Source organism: Equus caballus, chromosome 4 (assembly GCF_041296265.1).
Source record: "Equus caballus isolate H_3958 breed thoroughbred chromosome 4, TB-T2T, whole genome shotgun sequence".
NCBI lineage: Eukaryota > Metazoa > Chordata > Mammalia > Perissodactyla > Equidae > Equus > Equus caballus.
Genome location: NC_091687.1, coordinates 67,953,306 through 67,976,431, shown reverse-complemented (window position 1 = coordinate 67,976,431; position 23,126 = coordinate 67,953,306). Strand labels below are relative to the sequence as shown.

The window sequence follows — 23,126 nt, the reverse complement described above, 5'->3', positions numbered from 1 at the left end:
GGCAGACACATGGGAAGGGGTACAAAAATGTTGGCTCTTACGCCTCCTCCGAACAACTCACAAAGTTACTTGCTCCTCTGTAAAATGTCTCCCTTCCCTCCTTTCATGTTAACCAGAAGTTTGCTGCACCCCTGGGCCGCTGCTGTGGTCTCCTGTCTGGTCTCCATGTCACCTACCTGCCAATCTATCCTGAATGCCTATCAAACGTCTTTCTAAACTAGCGCTGTCATTCATATCTCTTCACAAACACCTTTAGAGGCCCCCTATTCCTATGAGATAAAATCCAAACTCCCAAAATGTGACAATTCAAGGTCTGACACAATCTGTCCTGATCTGCCTTTCCAACCTTACCTTGAACTCCAAGTGTGAATTATTAATCGCACCCAGAGCCACTCCTTTCACACCTGCACACTTTTCCTTCTTCAAGGGCCATGTTAACTTCCCCTCCTCTGTAAAGCCTCATCTACCTTCTCCATCATCACTGGCTCACCCCGACAGTGAATCCACCCCCCTTACTCTCGCTGTAGCTCATTTGGCACTTAGTTATAAACTATCTTGCAACAGCTCTATGATCAATGTAGTGTTAATATCTTTTCCCAATTATAATGTGGACTTTTCAAGAGCAAAGAATACATTTTAGATTCTTCTGATTTCTGCCACTTCCGCATAGAAGATGCTCAATAAAATGTTTTTGGAATGAATGGATAAATTAAGAGAAGTCAAAATATGGTATAAGAGGTCAGCATTTGCAAGCCCAAAATCACACTTTTTGATAAAGACCAGAGGCCTTAATTTATAATAACTGTAATAGGGTTTTCTACCCTAGAAATGTATAAAATGCTATCCCTCATAAAATGATGTTGAGAGATATAACTGACATTCCTTTGGGCCAATTCTTGTAGATGAATATTCCAGAGAATTTGGTCAAATTAGGAATAAAGGCAAAAAAAACATATTTAACTATCTTATTAAACCCGTCTCTCAAAATTCCCTCAGTTAAATCTCCCCTTTACTAAAATTCCAGGGAACCAAGTCCAATAAATGATTAACCTACATACAACAACCCATCAAATATAAGATAGAGATTCAAATGGATCTTTATTTTCTAAATATATACAATATACCTCGAAGCCCCCTTTAAAACAATATTTGTCACAAAGGCAAGATAATTTACTGTGTTCATGGAGAAACTTGATAATGTCTCAACATTGCCCGAATGTCTGAGACATATGCTAGCCATCAGATCCGAAAACATGTATAAATGCATCTGTTTTTACTCAGAGCCTCCTTTTACATCTTTATGAAGTAAGCAAAACTGAAAAGTCACAAGGAATAAAAAGATGGTTGTAACATACACAGTACTAATCACTTAATCCTCCCTCTAGTGCCCAGGCTGTCAGGGCCAAGGACGATAATGCCGACGCTAATACACGCTGTCTGCAGGAGCTGTCACTGCCGCCCGAGTCCCTGAGTTCGATTTGTCAATACCAGAGGGATTACAGAGAGACAAATACATAACTGAGTAAAGTTTGTGTCCAACATGGATCCAGTTTCCCCGTTTGTCAGTGAGTGCTGATGGATCCAGGAGGACGGTGATGACACCGGCTGAGCTCTCCGCAGGCAGATGCAGGCGAATTTCTGTTCCAACACAGAGTAATAGGCATAAGAGCCCAGAAAGAACAACTCAGCCGCCCAATCTCCAAAACAGCAGGGCTCTCTTAACTCATACTTCACCAGAGCAGTTCCAACACAGCTGAAATCCAACAGGAGACAGCGTTGGCTTTTAAAACACCTGGGTGCTTGGAAACCAAAAATCAAAGACCACCTTCATCACTGTTTGAGCCATCACTGTCTAGGCCTCCCACAGCTCTGCAGGAAGAACAATAGGAAGAATAACCTCTCAGGGAGGTGATGAGACTAAGGGGAGCAAAAAATCAAATGCCCGTGGTATGGTTCCTGCAGCTCCTGGAGGTGGTTCGCGAGGTGAGGAAGCAGAACCCGCTGTTCAACAGCCCTGAACTGAAGGAACAGTTGCCCAACCCTATTTCTGCTTTGGCTGGGGATGTCCAGCTTAGGAGTGGTGCCAAGCTCGACTCATCTTGCTTTAAAGACTGTCATCTGAAATGCCAGTTCTGCTCTGCCACACCTTTCCGAAAACCTCCATTCTAATCCAGCTGGCAATCAAAGAAACAATGGACAGGGGCAAGTAGCCAGTCTTTGTTAGAGTGAAGGCTGATGATGTCTAGAATAACAGGGAGTCAGTGAAAGGAAAAACCCCTCCACCTACAGCACTATGACTTTTGAGGGTTCACCTGAGCCTCCCTCGCCTCACCTGAAAGTGGGGATCATCATGTCCACCATTGCAGTCTAGAGCCATGAGTGAAGCAGACGGTTTGTGTAAAAAGTACCTGGCATTGTTTCTAGAACTTTGCAGCCACTCAAGAATAACTTATTAGCATCCTCTTCCTGAACACAGAGAATTCCTGGAACATGAAATGGTTAGGGACAGTTTCCAATGCCGCTAGACCGGAGTGGCTGATCCTGGACTCTCCTAGATCCATGGAGTATAAGAAGGTGGCAGTCAGTCCCGTGGGAAGAACTATTTTACCAATATCTTCATAGTTGGCTCTGACAAATAGGGTCTTCATCTTCCCCACTCCCCTCCAGGACGTAGTACAGCTTTAGCAGGATGTAGGAGGCCTTAGCCATAGTCCTTTGTGCCTCAACAGATAATTGAAAACACACAAAGTTTAAACCATGGGGGTTCTCAGTCTACCACAGCAAGTGCTCAGTCAGATTTTCCAGACACTTTTTTCCTTTGTATAGCAGAAAAACAGGTGCTTGGGAGGGATGGCCTCAGTGCAAATCCAGCTTAGGGAAGAGACAGATAGATTGGGAAAATTTCAGTGAAGCATTAACGAAATTGAGGCTTACATTTCCCCAAAGTTTGCTTTCCATCACACTGTTCCATTTCCAATGTAATGGAAAATACTATGTGTTAAGTTTCTTACTGAACACATTGCGTGTGTTCCAAACCTCTGAGGACCATTCCAGGCAGAGAGGTAGTAAAAAGAGGGAGCCAGGGCAAGCCCTAGTCCCTGTAAGTACTGGGACTAGCAAGCGAGACATTCGGACTTTAGTGATGCCCTAGTTTGCTGATGGTCTCTGCAGACTATCCTCCATATGCCCCCACTGAGGTTAAAGAACACAGTATCATGTAAAGAGGGATTGTGAGAAGCCAGCACCTAGAAATTAGAGAAGAGTCTCAGACAGCCTTTGATCCTCTGCTGGGGTTAGCATGAGAATCTGTCTGGCCACAGATTCTGAGCCAATGGTGAGTTGTTCTTGTTTTTCTATATAATCCAACAACCAACAAACCACCTCCCTGACTTCATCTCTTACTACTCTCCCCTGGCTTCACACAATCCAGAGCCACACTTGCCTCCTTGATATTCCCTGAAAATGCATGCATGCTCCAACCTCAGGGCCTTTGCATTTACTGTTTCCTCTGCTCAAAACACTCTCCCCTAGATATCTACATGGCTTGTTCTTCACTTCATTCATCCTCTGCTAGAATGACAACTTGCTGGAGAGAACTTTCTTGACCACTGCATCTCAGACAGCACCATCAGACTCCCTCCCTAGCTGCCACTACCACCATCACTGTCACCCCTTGTTCTTTTACCCTGCTTTGTTTTTTCCCCAGCATTTACTACCCCTGATATGTCATATCTTCATTTGTGTTTTGTTTATTGTCTGTCTCCCTCACTGCTGTGTAAGTTCCATGAGAGCAGAGGCTTTGTTTGTTTTGTTTATTGCTGTATCCCCAGGTACTATATTTGTGCTTGGTACTTAATAGATGCTCAATAAATATGTGCTGAATAAATAAAAGAATAGAATTTTTCATATTACGGAATGCTAGAGCCATGAGGGGCCTTGTAAACCATTTGGTTTCATCTTTTTGTTTCATAGGTAAGGAGATTGAGTCTGCTGAAGGGAAATAACTTACCTGAGAGCCCACAGCTAGTAAATCTAACAACGTAGGAGGCAAGATGGGTGATCAACATGAAAAGGCAAACATCTGTGGTTTGGTGAAAAAGTGGTTCTGGACGAAAAGAAAAAGAGAAAGAGAGAGAGAGAAGGAAGGAAGGGAGGCAGAGATGGAAGGAGGGAGGATATTAACACATTTTACTGGCCGCAGAAGAAACTCTGGTGTCCAAACTTGTTTTAGATCCAGCTGAACTAATACTTACTATGTATAAAGCACTTTGCAAAGCACATCTTTTACAAGCAGGCAAACCGAACTTAGGAATGGCGCCGGAGAGGTCCAACTCTCCATTCATCATTGTGGGGCACTGGAGAGTTGCTAACCGCTGAGGTTTACCTAAAGAACAATTATTGCTTTGGTTCGAATCTTCACCTCCAGGCAGAACTCTACTCATCCTAGAAAGAGGGAGGAAACAGATATTTGTTGAACCGGGCATTTTGTCAAGGGCTTTCAAGTATCTCGGTTAATTTTCATAACATCTCTGCAGCCACTTTACAGATGAGAAAAGTAAGTCTCAGAGGACGAAGTGAAAGGCTCAAAAGCCCATAGCTGATCAGTGGCAACATCAGGGCACCAAGTTGGCTCAGTCTAACTGCAAAGCTCATGTTCAAGTCACTCCATTTGGCTGTCCTCTCTCATTGTAAAGAACTTCAGAGAAGAAAACTTCCCCAGGCACATTCTTACCTAGTATTTTTAAAAAAAATTTTTTAATTCAAAGTATAATTGACATATAATATCATATCAGTTTCAGGTGCATATCATAGGGATTTGATATTTGTAGACGTTTCTAAATGATCACCACAATAAGTCTAGTAACCATCTGTCACTATAGAAATTTCTTGCAGTATTATTGACTAACATTCCCTACTCTTTACATTACATCCTCATGACTTAATTATTTTATAACTGGAAGTTTGTACCTCTTCATCCCCTTCACCTATTTTGCCTGCCGCTCAACCCTCCTCCCCTCTGGTAACCACCAGTTTGTTTTCTGTATCCGTGAGTCTGTTTCTAAGTGTTCATCAAAGATGGATGAATATAGAAGATGTGGTATACATATACAATGGAAGATTATTCAGCCATAAAAAAAGAAGAAAATCTTGCCATTTGCAACATGAATGGACCTAGAGAGTATGATGCTAAGTGAAATACATCAGAGAAAGAAAGACAATTACCATATGACTCCACTTATATGTGAAATCTAAAAAACAAAGTGAATGAACAAATAAAACAAAAGAAAACAGACTCACCTAGCTTTTCTATGCCCACCCAGAGGCAAGGTGGACAGATGCTTAGTCACCAGAGTGTCTTCCTTAGGTCCCTCAGTTTCCACTGAAGAATCTGATTCTACCACCCAATCATAAGACTGCTATAGCCTTCAGATTTGACAACACAGAACCCACGCATGGCTTTGGGGAGGCGAAGTGCGGGGGCTGGAGTCCACCAGTATCCCCCAAAGCCACCTCTAAATAAACCTGCAATCCAAGTAAAAACAGTGTGCTCCCGATGTGAATGCGGCTTTGAAACTCACAGCCTAGCACTAAGGTGACCAACTGTTCCGGTTTGCCTGGGACTGGGGAGCTTCTGGGGAATTTGGGGGATTTCCAGACCCCAAACCAAGAAAGTTCTGGGCAAGATGGAAAAAGTTGGTCATTCTACCCAGCACCCCCACATCCAACCAGACTGTCCTCCTTAAGCCCCCATCCCGTGAAGAAGTTCTGAGGCCCCTATTGTCCTCAAACTCTCTTGCCCAACTTTTGATTGAAGCTTCATTGATTAAAATGTCGATTATAGAAGATGGATTAAAAGATAAGCATTTTTCTCTTTTTTTTAATTTTAGATTTTAATCTTGGATTTGTTGGAGCTCCAGAAATATGTGCCAACAGACCACATTCTTTTAGTCCTTTTACAGACTTCCTTTCAGAGGATGGTGCTTTGATATTTTGCTTTTATGTAATATTGATGACACCACAAGAATTCTCTTAAATTTAATGGGGGAAGGAGAGTGATGAGGACAATGACCACTATATGATCCAATGTCATCCTCAATCTACTAGAGAAATTTACTTCAGATCTAAGTGCCAAGGAAATCTCTGTGTCCCTTGAGAAACCACATTTTCTATAGCTTTTTCTTTATGCAAATTAGTATCACATACTTGATCTCGTTTCTCTTTTTACTTTGACCAGTAGGACATTCAGAGCTGAATCTGCTGCTCAATGTTAAAAATGCGTGGGACTTTTTTGTCTGTTTATTCACATTTTAACCTTGTGCATTTTCCAGATCTTAATTTTTTATGTAATGCAACAAGGTGATAGATGAGAATATGATCATTTGCGCATTTTATTATATTTTATTTATTTTTCTTATATTTTATTATTTTATTATAATTTTCAATTTCTCCTCACAACAACCCAGTGAAGTGGGTATTATCTGGGGGATTTAAAGTACAGGTTGGAATCGGTCAGACAAAGGAAAACTTTGGTTCAACACTGGATTGGGAATTTAAGATAAGAGGCAGCTGAACAAATATAGTAATGATTGGTTCAAAATTTTCTGATTTATTCCAACATTTGTCAACACCTTCTCTATGCTACCTAGGAAGATGGAGAACACTCAGCCGAAAGTTTCATAGCTCCTGTCACTAATTCACTCTCTCTGCATGATCTCAAGTGAATTGGGAAACAGCCTCAATTCCTATTGACCAATGGGTGACAAATAACCAGCCTTGGGCCATCTGGCTTTATATTCTCATGTTATCTTAGGGGTAGCCTGGTGTAAGGCAGGTAATGGGTTTGGAGCAGAATCTCAGCCCCAGTATTTGTCACCAGTGTGACCTTGGGTATGTCACCTAAACAATTAGACTCTCCATTTCCTCATCAGTAAAGTAGAAATAATAATATCCACCTTAGAGGATTGTTATGAAGACTAATTGAAATCATGCTTGTGTAAGCACCTCCCCCACCCCCACTCCCGCCACCCAGCACAGTGCCTGGCAGGTAGTGAGAGACCTAAAAGAAAAGGTCTTAGCTGTGACTACAGAAAAGTTAATCCTCAGACTGACAGGGCTCACACTGTCCCTGGCAGGGACTGGAGATTTTATCATAAACCTCTGGCAGCGTTGCCTAATATAACTTTGGCCACTTTTGCTCATTTGTTAAAGGATCCTACACAGACCCAAAGCAGAGGCCTACATTAAAGCAGTTATTATAGTGGGTCACTGGGGTTCTTTGTCCCTAGGCAACAATGAAACTGAATTAACAAGCAGTCACAGGGGCAAACCACAGGCAAGGAACATTAGAACTTTGCAAAAAATCATAAACTCTTAAAGAGATACAGTGCTCCACAGGCCAGCCTTTTGAGATTCCTGCTTTTGTGCATACTGAGCTGAGTAGAGCCAACACATTAAAGCAGAAGTGTGCTGTGCAACACTGTACATGTTCATCCTTAGGATACCTGAGATCCAGCCTCTGAGAAGTTGCAGACGCCTCTCAGATTTTGTTAGCTAAGGGCACATTACCTTGTTCTGTCCTTCTCGCCTCCTGCTCACTTCCTCCCTGTCTCCATTCAGCCCCCTACCCTGACTGAACTCGATATTCTGTGAGCTTCCCACACCACCCTCTCTAAATTCAAACAGTGAAATGGGCAGAATAAATAAAACAGACTACAAATTTCACCCCATTCTTTGGATCACAGATTCCAATCACCAGAAACAGAAAGACGAACAAGAAACAAGACTCTGAAATCTCCAGCTGGCAGCATCAAATGCTTTCGAAATACTCCGTGAGCTGGAGATTTAAAGAGGAAAGGGACAGTGCCAGTGAGCACGGCAGAGCACCTCCCAATAAATTCTATTCCAGGGCATGATTTGAATATGTAGAGTATTCAAAGTGTAAATTCTCAGAGCTGACGCTTACAGGTGGTCGGGGCCAACCTCTATCTGATGCATGAATCAATCTTAGACAGTTTTCACTAACAGAGAAATGCCGTCCAAGGAAGCCCACACCCCCTTTGGAATGACTATAACATATAAACTCGTCTCATTTGTCACAGTCTCTGTAATTTCTCTTTAATATTGAAGCCATTTATGTATTTCCTGAGTACCTGCTGTGGTGTCAGGCACCGGGCAAAGGGAGTGCAATGGGGAACCGGGGAACAGGAGACATGTTCCCTGCCCTTAAGGAGCTTATAGTGTAATTGTGGAGATGACATTAATCAAACATGACTGAGAGTGTGGGCTAAGTACTCTGAAGGAAAGAGAAAGGATAGTTCTATGACCTGGTACCACCTAGGCTCCAGGGAAGGGAGCAGGGACGAGAGTAGCTGGAAATGCTGCTCAGAAGAAGTAATGACAAGCTGAGAGCTGAAGGATGAATAGCAGTTAACTCTTGAGTGGGAGTATGGGCCAAGCACATTCCAGAGAGAACAAGCAAATGGCAAGAGGGATCATGATACACTCAAGGAACCAAAAGAAAGCCCATATGACTCCAACATAAGGCAAGTGGGAAGAAGCTAGCAGGTCCTGCAAAGGATATTGTTTTTATTCTCCGAGTGGTGGTAACAACTGAAGGAATCTGTGTGTGTGTGTGTGTGTGTGTGTGTGTGTGTCTGTCGGACCCAATATATGTGCCTCCTCAGATTCCTACCTCAACTGTCTTGCAGACCCCTGGCTGCTTACTCATGGAGAGCCTTGGATGACATAGCTATGGGAGCTGCCACCTTACCCCTAGCACCATCCACTGCCTAGACCTTGCCACCATATGCATGTCAGGCTCCAGCATAGGCTCCAGCACGTCCCTGGGTGCCCAGGCTCAGCCCTGCCATTTGGCTCCATGGAGGCTCTGCCTCCTCCTACTGCTTCTGGAATCATCTGGAATCATCTTAGGGACTAAGATCTGACTTCCACAGGAAATGCATCCATAGGAGATGGGAAGGAATCAATGCACTAATTCTCTCACCCCACTCTTCCTTCCTCCTATGGAATTTTGGAGCCCCATTGGTTCCATATGGCCTGTCTAGAGATGCCCGATTGATTGTGCCACTACCTGTGTCTCTTTGCAGAGCTGTAGCTAGCCTCATAATCACACCATCACCTCACTTCTTCCCTTTTCTACACCTTACTTCTTTTCTACCTGGATCTTTGTCCCAAACCTCAAACAAGGCATTAGCACTTGAGCTTTGCCTTGGGCTCTGCAATCTGGAGAAATTGTATGTGGAAGACAGTATTATGCAGGGGGGCATCTGCGCATGTGTGTGTGTGTGTGTGTGTGTGTGTGTGTGTCTGTGACTGTGTGTATGCACATGTGTGTGCTTTGGCTGTATTTGGTGAGGAGAAAAGGAAGTGGGACCATGACAAAGTCACACGAAGTCAAACATTCATGTTTTGAAAAGATCACATGTGGCTGCATATGGTGAATGGAACGGAGTGCTGAAGGCGATGGTAGCAGTCCAGGTGAGAGGTGATGGTAGTTTGGCCACCTTGTTGACCCTTTGAGCTCTTTAGATGTCCTAAGACAGCAGTCGTCTCCCTTGGAGGCTTCTCTTCTTCGGGTTAAATACTTAAGCTCCTTCCCTTTACAACCACTATGAGTTTTCTCAGCATTTTCTTCGCTCTCATCCGGACAGTTTAGCTTGTCAATATTCCTCTTAAAATGTGTTGCCTAGAACTAAATGGAAGAGTCTGGGGGTCCTGTGAACAGCAAGAGTAGAAAGAATTGCCATTTTCCTTCTTCCAGACAGTGTACTTCCATTAACGTGGCCTAGTCTGAAACCACCTTTTCCTTCCCAGGTGAGCTTCAAGTCTTTGAGCCCCACCACTAGTCCTGCAGTCAAGAACACCTTGCTCATTCTCTGCTTGTATCCTACTTACTACTATTTTTATTGTTGTTGTTTTAACTGACATGTTGGGCCATGTATTCATTCCAATTAGATTCCATCTTATTGCTTTTGGCCCATTGCCCCAGCCTGTTGCAAGTTTGAAAGGAGATATAGTGTAGTGGTTAAGAGCAGGGGATCGGAAAGCAGACAGTTCTGGCTCAAGTCCTGGCTCCTTCTCTTATTAGGAGTGCAGTTTGGAGGTATCGTTTAAGTTCTGTAAGCCTAAGTGCACGCATTGGGTGTAAAAAGAGTACTCCTCTATTAGTCAGTTTCTGTAGAATAATAACAAACATTCTCAAAATTTCAGTGGTTTACAGCAACACACATTTACTTTTATACTCACGGGTCTACAGATAGGCTGTGATTCTGGTGATCTAGGTGAACTCAGGCTTCCAGTTGCATTCAGGTCTGTTCCACCAGAAGGCCCCTGATGGTACCCGCCCCCCTCAAAAAAAAGGAGCAGGGTATGTGTGTGGGAGAAACAGTGGACCTTTGCAACTTCAAGAATATTTCAGGAATTTTGCCAATAATAGGTTTTTTTAAAAAAGCTTCTCATGCATCACCTAGATGATTTTTTTCTGAACTGGAAAAAACGAGAAGACTGGCAAACAGGGAAGGAAGAACAAGCGACTTATCTCTTAGACTAAAGTGAGCCTTCTCTCACCAGCTTGTTTCTGAGGTATCGTCAGAATGTGAGCACTCTTGGATGGTTGAATCAAAATGTTTAAGACAGGAAGGGAATTTTTCAATACAACCTTCACTCTTATATTTATGTATAAAAAGTAATACATAAACATATGAAAAAGTGCTCACTGTCGTTAGCCCTCAGGGAAATATAAATTAAAATCACAATAAGATACTGCTACATACCCATCAGATTGGCGAAAACGAAAAAGACTGACATACCAGGGGAAGGCGAGGATGTGAAGCAGCTGGAATTTTCAAACACACCCCAGTGGGAGTGCAAATTTACACAATCACTTTAGAAAACTGTTTAGCAGTAACTCTCAAATCTGAACATACACCCTATGATCCAACAATTTTACTCCCAAGTATATACCTCACAAAAATGCTTACATATGGGCACCAAATAAGATGTGCAAGAATTTCAAAATAGCATTATTCATAATAACGCCAAATTGGAAGCAACCAAGTGTCCATCAACAGTAAAATGGATGAATAAAGTATGTGATACACTATGAAATATACTAAATATCAATGAAAATGAACAAACCACTACTACATGCAACAACATGGATGAATTTCATAGATACACTGTTGAATGAAAGAAATCAGATGTAAAAGACTATATAGTGTACAATTCTATTGATATAAAGTTTAAAAACAAGTAAAACTAACCTCTTCTGTTAGGAGGGATAGTAATTATCTATGGAGATGAGGAAGGGGTAGAGACTGAAAGGGACATGAGGACATTCTATTTCTTGACCTGAGTGGTAGCTAAACTGGTAATGTGTTCTGAATTGTATCTCCCAAATGATACATCCACCCAGAACCTCAGAATGTAATCCTATTTGGAATAAGGGCCTTTGCCAATGTAGTTACAGTAAGGATCTTGAGATGAGATCATCCCGGATTCTGGTGGGCCCTAAATCCCATGATGGATGTCCTTGTAAGAGACAGAAAAGGAGAAGACAGAGAGACATGCGAAACTCCTGTGAAGATGGAAGCAGAGATTGAATGATGCAGCCACAAGCCAAGGAATGTCTGGAGCCACCAGAAGCTGAAAGAAACAAGGAAAGATTCTCTCCTGGTGCCTTCAGAGGGAGTGTAGCCCTGTCGAGACCTAGATTTTGGACTTCTGTCCTCCTGATCTGTGAGAGAATAAATTTATGTTGCTTCAGGCCATCACATTTGTGGTAATTTGTTATGACAGCTCTAGGAAACTAATACAGATTTTGGTACTGGGAAGTGGAGTGATACTGTAACAAATAACTAAAAGTGTGGAAGTGGCTGTGGAAATGGGTAATAGGAAGTAGCTAGAAGAATTTTGAGGTGCATGATAGAAATTGCCTAGGTTGCCTTGAAGAGATGGTAGAATAATGGACTTTAATGGTGATTCTGGTGAGAGCTCAGAAAGAAATGAAGGGCAAGGGAGAGAAAGCTTCTATCATCTTAGAGAATATGCGTGTCATCATAAACAGAATCTTGAAAGATATGTGAACATTAAGGTCTTCTGGTGAGGAATGTGTTTTTGGAAACTGGAGGAAAAGTAATCTGTTTTATAAAGTGTGAAAAAACTTGGCTGAATTGAGTTATACTATTGGGTGGAAGGCAGAACTTGTAAGCTGTGAACTTGGATATTTTACTGAGGAAATTTCCAAGCAAAGTGTGGAAGATGCAGCCTGATCCTTCTTTACTGTTTATAGTAAAATGCGACAGGAAAGAGATAAATGGAGGAAGAAACTGCTAAGCCCAGTGAGCCAGCACTTGATGATTTGAGAGGTTCTTGGCCTATCCAGATTGCAAAGGACGCTAAAATTAGGAAACTAATGCAACAAGTGTGCTCACTTAGTGATAATACATCAAGCTGGTACTTAAAAGTTATATAACTTTATGTTTGTAGGTTATACTGAAATGTTTTTCTTTTTCAAGAGCCATACAAGCTCATGGTTGAAAAATTAGAAAATACATTAACAAAAATAAAAAGGTAAAAACATTATCGATATTTCCAATACCTAGAGACAGCCCATGTCAACGTTTTATTTTATATGCACCTAGATTTTCTTCTACATATTTTTATATTTCTACATATATTTTTGCCAAAATGGGATATTATCACACCTTCTGATCTACTGGCTACTTTTTCTCTTAACAATGTATTTATTGGCGGATAACTTTCCAATAAATATACCCCTATAAGATCATTCTCAAGGCTTAGGAAAATGGTAAGTGCTTTACAGGTTTACATAAATTTCATAGTAGTATATTTTATTTTTAAATTTTATTTGAACGTCTTTTAAAAAAATTGTTAATGAATATAGAAGTTTATAAAGGAAAGAGAAAAAGTCCTATTCCTTGGGAGTAACTTACTTAAACTTGCGTTTCTTTGATTACAAGCCAGACTAAATATATTTTCCTATTTGTATTGACCATTTCTATTTCTTCACTGACCTTTGCCCATTTGTTTCTATTACAGTGCTTATTTTTGTTGTGTAGACTTGTAATATTCTTTACGTATTGAAGACATTAATCTCCTGTTTGTCTTATATGTCACAAATATTTTTCTCAGTTTTGCCATTTGCTTTTCATTTTGTTTATGATAACTTTTTATGCATAATTTCACATTTGTTTAGTTACATATCTAAATTTTTTTATGGTTTCTGCCTTGGGGTTATGCCTGAAAGGACCTCCCACATACCCAGATTATATGAAGAGTTAACTAAGGTTTCTTCTGGGGGCTTTATGGTATGTTTCATCTTTCAGATTTTTTATCTTCCTAGAATTTGTTTTAGTGTATGGTGAGAGGTAAAGGATTAACAATGTTTTTAAATAAAAATTATTCTAGCATCATTTATTGGATAATCCATCATTTCACAGTATTTTAAAATGCTGGATTCTTTTTTCACATACTAAAAATAGACATATCCTTACATTTGGGGTTGTCTATTCTATTTCATTGTTCTATCTATTTGTTACAGGTTCTGCATATTTATTTGAATGCAACTTAAGTTACAATTTAATATCTGTCACTGTAAGGTTCCCCTCCAATTCCTTCTTTTTAATATATTTTTGCTATTCATTCAGATAAACTTTAGAAGTTACAAAAACAAATCTATTTGCGTTTCAATTGCAACTCTATTAAATGTGTAGATTAATTTTGGAGAGAACTGCCATCTTCTCAATAAGGACAGAGTGCTCAGGGACAGAAACACTGGGTATGTGAGGAAACAGTAAGAGACACAACTGTGTGATTGAAGACCTCCTCTATTCCTGCAGAATCCTGTAGAAGCACAGACAGATAACACTGGATCATTAGGCTGTGGCCAGAGTGCATTTAGATTTCTCTTGGAAGCAATACGAAGCACTTTTAAGGAAAATTAATCTCACAAACTTGCATGCTCTAATGAAACTGGAGAGATAGAGGACATCAGAGACTAACTGGGCACTCCTGCAATGTTTGGAGGCAAAAGGAATAGAAAGATTACAGATGTCAGGACCTGGTGCCTCTTCAAGGCGAAGGACAAGAGAGAGGAGCCTCTTGTGATACTGCTGAGGTGTCAGGCTCATCAGAGAGGGAGATGGCGACAGAAAGCAGGAAGTAGCTCCCAAAAGGCCAGAGAGATGCTCAGCTCAGTTTTCAACAGGCTGAGATGAAGAGATGGCATAACTTCTGGTGGAAATGTTCTGAAGCAGTTTGTAGATCTGGAGCTTCCTGAGGGTGAGGATGGCAGACAACACAGAACCTGGTGCACAGGGGACCCTTGATAAGTATGTGGCATTCAACTGAATAAGTGGTAGGTTTGACAGGATGCGAGTGCTAAAAATTACGTGTAAAAGAGCAAAGATTCAAGAAGTGTCCCCAAACCTTGTTGAATACTATATTTATAGGATAGAAAGCAAACTAGAGTCAGAAAAGTAAGCAGACAAAAATAAACAAACCAGTGGGCAGAATGGTTGTGATTGTGAGCAAAAATTCTGAGTATTACAGATCTCTAATGATGATTCATGGTGAACACAATCCCAACATAAGGCACACCCTCAACATGATGCAGTGGTATATTGACATGGCACTTAAAAAAATAGTTTTAAATCACCTTCTTATTTGATCCTTGCGACAATGCTGATGTCAGGAAATGCCAGAAGGCTCCCACCAGCAAGAAGTGGCTCTAATTGAGCTGAAATTTGCACAGTCCAATTGGACCGTATCACTTGTGTTTAAGGACATGACTTCAATTCTACACAGTCAGCAAGAACAAAAAAATTTCCATTTAAATAGTGTTGTCATAGGGAGGGAAAGACTAGTCATTGGATGTGTGTGTTTTCATTTTGTGTGGGCTTTTTGTGGGGCATGTTAGATATATTTACACACAAACACACAAATGCATATACTGTGTATCACTGGCATGTTACTGATCACACAACTAAAGATTGTTCTAGAGTCCCTAGGAAGAGTGAAGAACCACTGCCACCAGTCAGTGACACAGGCCCTCTTGCACTGAGGGACTCTGTCACCACAGCTTCCAAGTTTGAAGGATGAAACCAAGAATGAGTACCATTGATTGAGAGCGTGTGGATGCTGTACTATGCTAAGCTCTTTATAGGTATTCTCTCTAAAATAAGCCTCATCATTCCTATTTTGTAGAGAGGAAAACTGGGGCTCAGGGATGTTATATAACGTATCTAAGGTCAACCTAGCAGTATGGGATGAAACAAGATTCCAAGTCTAGGTCTCACACCAAAGCCCTATTCTCCCCTACCTCGTCCGTGCAGCTCCGACCAAAGCCAACAGGAATTAAAGAAGAAAGAAAAGAGTTGGGATTTATAGATGATCAGCCTCTATAAACACCACTGTGTGAACTTTAAAAGGGGGAAAGCGAGCCAGGTGAACATTGGTTAAGGGAATGCTTTTACAATGAATACCTTTTTCCCCTTATTTTTCATATTGTCCCAAAACAAGAGAACAAAATGTCAGTCCAAGTTCATGGCAGGTAAATTTAGAAAAAAAATAAAGAAAACAGTTTTTGCCCCCCAGCATGGAGCCCCTCCATGGAATTCCATATTTGCTGAGTCAAATTTCAGAGCTGTAGTTTTTAAAGGCATTTGGTTTGATTTAATGCCCAACAACAATGCTGGCTGTTGACTGGGTGAATGTTGGAGTAACTGAATCACCCACTTCAGGGCTTCCGCTGATTTCTACAGAGGCCAAAGAGGAAATTTTCTTCTCTCTCCTACTTTCACCACTTGCAGCAGAACCCAAGAATCTAGGGGTCCTCCCACTGTCTTCTGGAGCTCCAGGCTCCCAGCATGGCCAGTGTGTCACTGACAACCCACCTGGCCAAGGCAGAAAGTCTCAGTGTCCACAGAAGTAGCTAATCCAGCCATTGAAGGGTTACCCAGTCCACATCCCCAGGCACAGAGTGAAAACAGAGCAGGGTCTTTGTTTATTGATTTGCCGAGGACCCTCTGACTGGCAAAGGAAGAAAAAAATAACCCGGCACAAAATGAATGTTCGATTTCTTTTATGTAAACAAGATCGAGACCAACTTGGCTGTACAAAGCAATTCTTTGCATGAAAAGCAAAAAATAGCTCCCCTGAGGAGGAAGGAACCCAAGCCCCACTCAACTGCCCCTCCTCTCCACCCTTCCCCCAGCCATTTTCAGTTACCACTGCTTTCCTGCCAATAAATGTCTTATTCAGGGTCCCAGTGCAGGAGTCATGGCAGGCAATGAGCTCACCCCCACCCCACCACCCTATCCGAAATGTTTTCTGATCAAGATAAAGGCTATGGAGTCTATCCTGAAAGTCAGCATTATTGCAAATTATCTTCATAAAAAGGAAAAATCTTTATCCAAAAATCTCAGTCTCCTATTTCTTTCTGTGGGGCTCTGACCAGTCCCAAACCGCTTTTATGTGGATTTCAAAGTGGACTAAAGGGAGACCTAAAAAGATCCAAATTTTTTTTTTGTCAAATACCCAGATGACAGATGGCAATTTGGATGCAAATCCCTCAAACAAGGATCTTGAAAACTTAGTTCACCTTTTGGGACCAAGGAAGTGAATCTTGAATCCTTGTTCGATCTTTACTCACCCCAAACTCGAGTGACTTAAGCAAAACATCTGCCAACTTGCATCACATGACTCCTCTTCATTAGCCAGTATATCAATGGATAGGAACATTTTAAGGAAAACAAGAATCTAGCTGAACCTTCACCCAAAACTCAACGCCAACACAAACGAAGACACTCAGATTTCAAAAGACCTGATTTCCTGTGGAAAAAGAGGCTGCTTTCATTTTCGTATACGTCCCGTTTTCTTTGTGCATTCAAAATGAAGCCTGGATAAATCCCTTTGGAAAACCTAGTTCCCTTACAGCCCCATGATGCCAAGCCAACTGGGCATTAGACATTCGGGAGAGAGGGTATTTGTAAAGCTTCTAAAACTCCAAGTGTTAGGGAGGCATTTAGGCTCCTAAAGTTCCCACAATTATTAGGGTACTCAGTGAATGTAAAGAAGATAGAAAAAAGGATTCTTAGACTGGATGCACTGATACTTCTCTGACTGAGAATCCAAATTCTAGTGGGAAGACCCTGAGAGCACAAGGATGTCCAGTCCACTGACTAACGATGTAGATATAAGAATACTTTTCCTGGACTTACCAAGTCCATGAAAAATCCTCCACAAGAACACCTGGAGTGCTCGTAAGAACCAAACTGAAATCATGGTGGTGTCAATACTCCTTCTTTCCTGATTGCCTATGGTTTCATCACTTGCTAAGGAACCCTCCAGGAACTGAGTGGTTATTATACAGGACAGAATGGAAGGGGGCAGAGGCACACCCTCACTACCTAATCTTGCCCTTTCTCAACCATCCTTGTTCTCAGGGGAGAGCTCTTGGTGTAGAAAGAACCAGGTGTAAGGAACAAATGAGCAAGTCTTATAGGTTCACATGCAAATTCCTGGTACCCCATCCATATAGCTCCCTCCGGCCTTGAGTGAACTTGCAGCAACTCAACTTTTCTATCTAGCAATGAGATTAACCTAATAAAATGTGCAGCAAGAGCTATCAACAGAAATGTGTGCTGCTTACTAACTTATTCACATAGCCTGCCTCATTCCACAAAGGAGTTGAGGTGCAATGACTTCATTCTCAAAGGCCCGGATGAAGCTCTTCATAATGGTTATTGTCTTGACTCAAATAGAGGATTTAGAAAACATGGGACAAAATTAGGGAAGCAATCACCACCACCATGTCAACAGGCGCCATCTAGGTGCAAGTCTCCCAGTAGAAAATGCTCTAGTGGTTAAGAATATTCTTTTTTGGCATTTCTGCCCTAGTACAAACAACGGTATCTAATATAGACTGGTGCTTGTTTTCATTTGCTGTGATATCTGCCTTATTATCTACAAGATATCTGCAAGTTCATTCAGGACTCACCAAAGGGGAATGAGCTATGGTACCATGGGCATGAGAGGAGGGAATTACTAACAAGGGACATATGGCACCCACCCATTTCTTATCAAAAAGCAACAAATCTCTAAGGCAATTCTTAGCAGAGAGGCCAATCTGAATTAGAGAAAAGTCTGAATTTCAAACTTTAAAAAATAGACTTTATTTTTTAGAGCAATTTGAAGTTCACAGTAAAATTGAGCAGAAAGTACAGGATTTCCATGTACCTCCTGTCCCCCGTCCCCCACACAGCCTCCTCCATTATCAATATCCTCCTCCAAAGTTATATATTTGTTCAATTAATGAACCTACATTGACACGTCATAATCACCCAAAGTCTATAGTTTACCATTATGGTTCACTCTTGGTGTTGTACATTCTACGGGTTTTGACAAATGCATAATGACATATATCCACCATTACAGTGTCATACATCATAATTTCACTGCCCTAAAACTCCTCTGTGCTCCAACTATTCATCCCTCCCTCCCCATAACCCCTGGCAACCACTGATCTTTTTACTGTCTCCATAGTTTTGCCTTTTCCAGAATGTCATATGGTCAAATCATCCAGCATGCAGCTTTTTCAGATCGGCTTCTTTCACTAAGTAATATGCATTTAAGTTTCCTCCACGTCTTTCCATGGCTTGATAGCTCATTTCTTTTTAGCGCTGAATAATACTCCATTGTCTGGCTGTCTCCATTATCTGATCACAGTTTATTTATTCATTCACCTACTGAAGGACATCTTGGTTGCTCTCAAGTTTTAGCAATTATGAATAAAGCTCTTATAAACATCTGTGTGCAAGTTTCTGTGTGGACATAAATTATCAGTTCATTTGGGTAAATGTCAAGGTGCAAAATTGCTGGATTGTATGGCTAAGAATATGATTAACTTTGTAATAAACTGCCAACTCTCTACCATAGTGGCTGTACCATTTCACATTCCCACCGGCAACGAATGAGAGCTCCTGTTGCTCCACATACTCACCAGCATTTGGCATTGCCAGTGTTTTGTATTTAGGCCATTCTAACAGGCATGTGGTATTATCTCATTGTTGTTTTTAGATTTGCTTTTTTTTTTAGTATGCATTACATTTTCATTTCAAGCCACCCACTAATGCAAACTCAGTTAACTAAGGGAAGTTGATATTTAATGAAGATGGATACACTGCATGCCCAGGAACAGCACTAGACACTCCTTATTCCTATCTTACAGCCACGAAAACAGAAGTTCAGAGATGTTGGTTAATTTTCCAGGTCACACAGGTCAAGAGGTGAGGCCTGGCTTTGTACCCATGTCTATCTTTGTCTAAAGTCCATGCTCTTCCCACTATTATATCATACTAATCAAAGAAGAAGGAAAAGGGAACTCATATTTATGGAGTGTCCATCTGGGGCAGACCAGGTCTTATGTGCTCACAATCTTAAACACATTCTCCCATTTAATCCTCACAATAAGGCTAAAAGTGGCATTATTGTCCTCATCTACAGTGGACAAGGATGGTGAAGCTCAAAAATGTTAGGTTCTTCCTGGGCTAGGCATTAACTATTTGCTTGTTAGACCATGGAGGAGGGTGAGAGGTAGGGGGTTGCAATGGATGGGACTAGGGTGCTGAGATTGTGGGATGGAGGCCCTCATGGGGCTCCTGAAAGAGATGAATTACCAATCAGTCTGGAAGGATTTCAACATGTTAATCTGTGTAGCCAAATCAGCCAATGCCAACTCTGAGAAGACCTAACACGATTTGCTGACGGATTAGATGTGGCGAGGTGGTGGGCAGAAAAAGGAAGGAGAATATGAACCAAAGGTGTTGGCTTGGGCAATTGGGTGGTGATGCCATTTCCTGAGACAGGAAAGATTGCAGGAAAAGTGATTTGAGGGAGGAAATCAGAGTTCCAAGGCTATGCAATTAGTTAATGGTACCAGGTATGCTGATTTCAGAAGTAAGTCAGAGACACAAAGTTGCGAAGAATAAGACATCATTCTTGGTCTCACAGCTCCAGTACAGCCAACAGTCACACCCAAAGGAGCTATAATACAAGATAGAACATGAGAGGTGGCTGAGGAGTAGAATTTGAAGGCTCTCCTAAGTCTTTTAGTTTTCTATATCCTTATTGGCCAATTAAGCAACCACCCAAATGCTGCATCATAAACCTTAAAATTGGAATCCCAACCTCAAGTCCAGACTCAAGTTATAGTAGAAGAAAGAACACAGGGAGAGCTCCAGGGAGGCCCAGGGAAAGACGACCTCCCACACTTGAGCATCTTGTTTGCCTGCTACAGCCTCAAATCGCATGAGAGTCAATTGTCATTAGCAATCTGCTCCACAAACCTTTCTTAGTCTGTGTGGTAGGAAGGGAAGGAACATGGTCTAGTGTTTTGTATCCTAGGTTTCTAGCTCTGCTGCAAACTTGATGAGTGGCCTTGGGTAAGCTATGGAAGCTCACTTAAATGGGAATCTACAGTTGTCTGCCTTTTTGGAGGAGCATAAAGAAAAACGAGACTATGCCATGCCACTCTGCAAGATTTCAACAACCCCAAATGGCAATGTAGAGGGTCATGCTGAACCTGGATGTTACACGGGAGAAAGGAGTCGTCCCTTCATTTACAAATGGCCTTAAAACTCCCTAGGGCATGCCTGAAGAACCACTGAGGTACCCCATACTTTTACGCAGTCAGTCCCTAAATGAGGCCAGAAAATTTTTCTAGAAGCACATAGTAGCAGTGGTGGGAAAAAGCTTTGCCAATTTTTGACTGTTTAGGAAAGATAGTTTTTACAGAGAATTTAGAGTTTTTGATTTAATCGGGGGCAAGGAATAGCCTTGGAGATACTGAGGAGGAAGCACTTTTTAATGATGATAAAGTGACTTTACCATGTGGCTGGCACAGTGAAAGACATTCTTTCCTCTAATTCTCCTTACAACCCCCAGGCAGGGAAAGGCTGTACCTCTACTTAATATACAAGGAGAATGGAGTTCAGCAACTTGCCAGAAATCAAACAGCAAGTAGAAGAGCCAATAGGTGAATGCCAAGTTGTCCAACCCCAGGTCCAGCCACATTTCTTCTACTCCATGTAGCAGAAGGCAGATAATGATTGCCTAAATCACTTTTCCTCAAGCCTCAAATTCGCCTGCCCTCTGAGGACCTTCGCTGTATATTAGGTGATCTCTGAGGACCCTGTGAACTCAAGCACTGCCAGAGGCTTACGTAACTTTTAAGCCAAGATGAGGCTGGTTTCACAAAACAGCTTAGGAGGAGAAAGTTCATGCCTTGATATTCCAGTTTCAGAAATGGACCTGTACCAAGCCCACCACTTGCTGTTCTCCAATTGCATCCCACATTCCTGAGAGACACATTTATAACTAAACAAAAAATGAAGATTGGTGATCATGCCACAAGAAAAAGCAGGGAATAAACGGTTTTGCCAAATTTAACAAGGTTATCATTCCTCTTCGAAAGTATTCTTTTAAAAATCCTGGTCTCTGTGTACCAAGAAGAGACATTGAATACAAGGCAAGGGCTAAGGAATGGATCAGATGCCTCACAATCTCTGTCTTCTTTCCTCCCCTGAAGTGTGGGAGTTAAAGTCTCACTAGCCCCCAAAGGCAGGGTGATGCCAGGAGTATTGGTGGTAAAAATTTAAATTCAGTGTTGATGGACCATTTAATCTGTGCCAGGCAGCATGCTAAACTTTAGGAAGAAAGATAGCCAAGATATAGTCCTTGCCCTAAGAGCTCTGGTCTTGTCCAAAGATCTTTGATTCTATTTCTATCATCATACACATGACTAATGACTTTCATATCCTTGGCACACTAAGATAAATGATCACAATTCTCAGTTATACCTAATTCGAATTTTGAATTCTGAAGCTATACCTCCATCCCTCTTTCTCTCTTTCTCATAGTTATCTGATGTTTAAATAAGAAAGGCAAAGCCAGCATATCTCACTCACAGTAAGGATGACCTAGCGATGATGATCTTGGCATTCTTTAACTCATAATAAAGAAGAAACATATTTGAAAATGTTTGTACTTTATTATGAGATACGAGAGACTAGCAACCACCGACTAGTGTATTGACACAGCAGTACACTGAACATAACATGAGTTTGAGAGTCATGGTCTTGTGGGAACTGAGGTTCAAGTGCAGGCTGCTGCATCTTGCTGTGCAGGTTGTGAACTACACGACTCCAGAGGGCGCCAGTCACGTAGTCTATGATGTGAATGCTGCCCCCTGGAGTTGTGTAATGAAATGAGCCTGCCCAGATTGGACTTTAGAACCAGCTTGGAACTTCCTGCACACCCACTTTGACCAGGTTAAGCTTCCACCTCCCAACCTTTCCTCTGGTCAAACTAGATGTACTGTTTTCTACAAGGGAGTCCCCTAACCTGACTTCTGACTTTGTGGGGGAAAGCAGGAATGTGGTTTTCATTCTAATCAGCCTTTAGGACAACTTGGTTTCTCATGAATATAGAGGATAGTCCGTCTCGAGGGGAGGGATAACTGAAGGTGAGAAGGCGTGTCTCCATCCCCTTGCTTTCTGATGTCAAAGGAAAACAGTTCCCAAAACCTAGGACCAATCGCCTGGGAATGACCCGATAGCAGAGCACTTGCAAACCGCCTAGCAGTTGGAGCCACAGGAGCTCTGAGGTGAGGCAATGCCAGAAGCCCATTCTAGGTTCAGGAAGTAACCCCAACTCTGCTGTAGTGACAGTGGGTGATCTGGGTAATAGGTAGCTCCAAGAGGCTCAGCGACAATCAGGAGGTCTTGATTTTGTCAGGGGCTCTCTTGTTCATTAAATCTCCTTTAAAGACACTGTGTTAAGAGGGTTTATGAGTGGGGTACTTTGGGCTGTCTTGTGAGAAGGCCTCTCACTCCCCCAAGAAATGAGCCCAGAAGTTTTGGGACCACCTCCTTAATATATCTTCATCAGAGTCTCCATAAGGAAAAAAGCTGTTAGAAGTACGTGCTCCTCCCTCCCTGAGAAAACTTCCCAGTCGTCATGGGTGCTTCCATTTCCCCCCAACAAGCTGCTCCAAAGTTATTTCAAGATGGCAACAGCAGAAAGAT

At 41.7% G+C, this 23,126-nt stretch overlaps 1 long non-coding RNA gene across 2 annotated transcripts in view; it reads right to left on the bottom strand.

Annotated features, from left to right (window-relative positions):
* Positions 1-1,079: 1,079 nt before the first annotated feature.
* The window catches only part of LOC138923799 (uncharacterized), a 37,242-nt gene continuing 15,195 nt past the window's right edge, over positions 1,080-23,126 (bottom strand). Inside the window, exons 1-3 of one of the 2 annotated variants that reach the window (XR_011437927.1) lie at positions 5,299-6,092; positions 4,254-4,443; positions 1,080-2,871 (exon numbers count right to left, since the gene is read on the bottom strand). This is a non-coding gene — a long non-coding RNA (uncharacterized lncRNA). Of the gene's footprint in view, positions 2,872-4,253; positions 4,444-5,298; positions 6,093-23,126 lie in introns of those variants that run through there. The other variant, XR_011437928.1, reaches the window with a different exon arrangement.